Here is a 4,556-nt window from a genome sequence, read left to right as displayed (position 1 = left end):
ACAATGAAAATCAAAGAAAAACAAGAATAAAAACACATGGGTTGCCTCCCAAGAAGCGCCTGATTTAACATCGCGGTACGACGCATGTTACCATCCAATCATTTGAAATGCACAAGAGCCACCACATGGCTATCATCAAACTTCCCCAAATAGTGCTTCCATTCACTCTAAAAACATCCCCACTTTTGTTCTTTAAATCAAGAGCACCAAACGGGGTCTCACACACTACTTCAAATGGTCCGCTCCACTTTGACTTCAGCTTTCCCGGGAACAACCTTAGTCGAGAATTGAATGAGAGCACCAAATCTCCCACCTTGAACTCCTTGCCCCGAGTATATTTGTCATGAAGGTATTTCATTTTATCCTTATACAGGGACAAACTAGAGTAGGCATGGAACCTAAATTCATCAAGCTCATTGAGTTGCTCCACCCGAAGATTAGCAGCTATATCCCAATTAAGATTAAACTTCTTCAAGGCCCACATGGCCTTATGCTCCAACTCCACTGGTAAATGACATGCTTTCCCAAACACCAACCAGTACGGCGACATACCAATTAGAGTCTTGTAAGCGGTCCAGTAAGCCCATAGAGCATCATCTAACTTTTTAGACCAATCGGTCCTATTGGCATTGACAGTTTTGGACAAAATGCTCTTGATCTCCCTGTTGGACACTTCAACCTGAGCACTTGCTTGAGGACGATAAGGCGTAGACACTTTGTGGTTGACACCATACTTGGAAAGCAAGGCATCAAAAGCTCTATTACAAAAATGCGATCCTCCATCACTAATAATTGCCCGAGGAGTGCCAAACCTTGTGAAAATGCTCTTCTTTTGAAATGCCACCACACTCCTAGATTCATTGTTGGGCAAGGCCACGGCCTCAACCCATTTTGAGACATAATCAACCGCTACAAGAATGTAAGTGTTTCCGCACGAGCTTACAAAAGGGCCCATAAAATCGATACCCCATACATCAAAGATATCAACTTCGAGAATGGTGTTTAGAGGCATCTCATCTTTCTTGGAAATCCCGCACGCTCGTTGACATTGATCACACCTTTTTACTAGATCACTTGCATCTTTGAACAAGGTTGGCCAATAAAAACCACAACTTAGAACTTTTGAAGCCGTCCTCGCCCCTCCATGATGGCCACCATAGGGGGAGGAATGACAAGCCCCTAGAATGCTAAATTGCTCCTCCTCAGGTACACACCTCCGGATCACTCCGTCGGTGCAAATCTGGAACAAGTATGGCTCGTCCCAATAGAAGTCCAGACTATCCCGTTTGAGCTTCTTCCTTTGGTTAGAAGAGAGCTCACACGGGATGATGCCAGTCAAAAGGAAATTAGCAATATCCGCAAACCATGGCATATCACTCATAGACACGGAAAGTAGTTGCTCATCGGGAAATGCATCATTGATCTCTAGGCCATCACATGGCCTTTCCTTCCTCCTCCAAGCGGGACAAATGGTCCGCAACTTGGTTTTCACTACCCTTCCGGTCCACAATTTCTAGATCAAACTCTTGAAGTAGTAACACCCATCGCATCAACCTTGCCTTGGAGTCTTTCTTTGTCATCAAGTACCTAAGGGCGGCATGATCGGTGTGCACTATGACTTTGGCTCCCATAAGATATGGCCGAAATTTTTCCATTGCGAACACAATAGCCAACAATTCTTTCTCCGTCACCGTGTAGTTCTTTTGAGCTTCATTCATAGTCTTGCTCGCATAGTACACTGGATGAAATATTTTGTTCACTCTTTGACCCAAAACTGCCCCAACCGCAACATCACTCGCGTCGCACATGAGCTCGAAAGGCAAGCTCCAATTGGGTGCGGTAGTGATTGGGGTGTTTGTCAACTTATGCTTGAGAAGTTCAAAGGCTTGCATACATCTCTCATCAAACACGAACTTACTATCCTTTTCTAGCAACTTACACAAGGGATTAATGACCTTCGAAAAGTCCTTGATAAATCGCCGGTAGAACCCTGCATGCCCAAGAAAACTCCTCACCCCCTTGACAGAAGTGGGGGGAGGAAGCCTTGAAATCACCTCTATCTTGGCTTTGTCAACTTCAATACCATTCTTTAAAATTTTATGACCCAAAACTATGCCCTCCTCAACCATGAAGTGATATTTTTCCCAATTCAGCACAAGATTGGTGTCTTCACACCGGGCCAAAACTCTATCCAAATTGTTCAAGCACTATGAATCACCCACAACACTGAAGTCGTCCATGAACACCTCCATAATATCTTTCACCATATCGGTAAAAGTGACCATCATACACCGTTGGAATGTTGTCGGTGCATTGCACAACCCAAAGGGCATCCGAGAGAAAGCAAAGGTGCCATATGGACAAGTAAAGGTTGTTTTCTCCTGATCCTCGGGAGCTATCAAAATTTGATTGTACCCTGAATAACCATCCAAGAAACAATAGAAGGTACGCCCAGCAAGGCGATAAAGCATCTGGTCCAGGAAAGGCAATGGGAAGTGATCCTTGCGGGTCACCTTGTTCAGCTTGCGGTAGTCCATGCACACCCTCCATTCGGTCACTGTCCGGGTTGGAATAAGTTCATTATTAGCATTGGTCACCACGGTCATACCACCTTTCTTCGGCACACATTGCACTGGAGAAGTCCATGAGCTATCAGAGATAGGATACACCACACCGACATCTAACCACTTGATCACCTCTTTTTTCACAACTTCTTGCATTGCCTCGTTCAACCTCCTTTGATGTTCTAAGGAGGGTTTTGCATCATCTTCAAGAATAATCTTGTGCATACAGAATGCGGGGCTTATTCCCCGAATATTAGCTAGAGTCCATCCAATTGCCTTTTTTCGCTTTTTGAGCACCGCCAATGTGGCGACAACCTGCATGTTAGTAAGACAAGAGGAGAGAATAACTGGTAAAGTTGAATTAGAGCCCAAGAATTCATACTTAAGGTGTGGAGGTAATGGCTTCAACTCCAACACCGGGGGTTCCTCAATTGAAGGCTTTGTTGGAGGCGTCTTTCTATTTTCAAGATCCAAAGAAAGTTTCCTAGGCTTGTAAGAATAAGAGCCCATTCCATGTAAAGCATTCACGCACTCCACTCGGCCCGCATCATCATTGACATCCAAATTCAACAATACAGTGATAATATAATTCTTCACAATCTGATTTAGTGTTCATACTTCATATCACTGCACTTTGACTCTTCGCTAAATATTTTTCTTTCAAACATTTGTTCATGGGTACTTAAACCTTATAGGTGCAAATTAATATTAGAAGACAGACCTAATTACTGTTGCCAAGTTTGTCTAGGTCGAAGGCAAAATCTACTGACTACTGTTTGAAATAGCTGATGAAACACAATTTAGTTCAGTCTGTAGTTGGTGATCAAATATTATAGATGTTGTTGATCATATCACCCTATAATATCATCCATCGTTTTAAAGCAAAAAAGCGACGAGGTCCACAAGGTTTGAGGCGAAAAGAGAAGGGAAGTGAACACTTTTTTAAGTGAAACGCACAATTTTCATTTAATTAAAAAATGCAAAATGTATATTAATTTTATACTATTATAAGCAAATTTCAAATTAAAATAACTAGTTTGAGCAACCAATATACAATACCTTGACTTCTTATAACAATAAAAATAAAATATACCTTTACTTATCCCCAAAATAAAGCCACTTAAAGGTGAAATTCAAATACCTCTATTAATAAATTACCTTACTTATCCAAAAAAAAAAAAAATCTAAGTCCTTAAAGATGAAATTCAATCAATCAGTCGCTTCTTGTTGGGATCGCTTTATGTATAATTGTTTGAAGCCGATGCTGCACTGAAACATATGGCTTCGCCATGAAACGATGTTTACCGTGAAAATGGTAATAACAATTAAATTTGTAAATGAGATTCTAAAAATACGTGATCTATTCCCGAGCTAGTTGTTAAAGCAGTTGATGCTAATAATATTAAGTTTAACAATAAAGTGCGAGCTAAAACGAGGCAGTGATCAAACCGAAGGGCCTGATGCCCGGTCGATAGGTTGATCGATGGGGACCTCGGGGTCCAGGTTCGGGTCGAGATCGAGGTATCGGGGGCAGCCGGGAATGGGATAACAATTAAGGATATTGTTGAGCAAGGCTCTATACGGCCAATATTGAGCAGTATAGTGAAGAATAAATAAGAGGACGACAAATATTGAGGCGGCCTCGGGCCAGTAAGAACAAACAAGTTAGAAAGAAAGAGAGAGATATTATTGCACTTGGAGAAATGGAGCAACCTCTCTCCTTTACAAGGAGGGTGAGTCCCCTTTATATAGGAGAGGAGACTTAGTAACGAATACATATATATCTAATATACGAAATATGGAGATGTGACGGCTTGACTTGATATGCCATCAGAGGCTAGGGATAGGCCGGTCCTGTCAGATTCAACCGCATGCCTCGGGGAACTCCTTTCTTTATCCCGATCTCAGCTTCGAATCAGGTCTTGATAGACCCCGAAGGAAATAACTGAGCTGTGGCTTTATATCCTCGGGGTCTCGGGATGTCTAACCGAG

This window comes from Nicotiana attenuata, unplaced genomic scaffold (genome assembly GCF_001879085.1).
Source record: "Nicotiana attenuata strain UT unplaced genomic scaffold, NIATTr2, whole genome shotgun sequence".
In the NCBI taxonomy this organism is placed as follows: Eukaryota; Viridiplantae; Streptophyta; class Magnoliopsida; order Solanales; family Solanaceae; genus Nicotiana; species Nicotiana attenuata.
The sequence above is the reverse complement of the archived record's forward strand: the minus strand, read 5'-3'. Positions refer to the sequence as shown.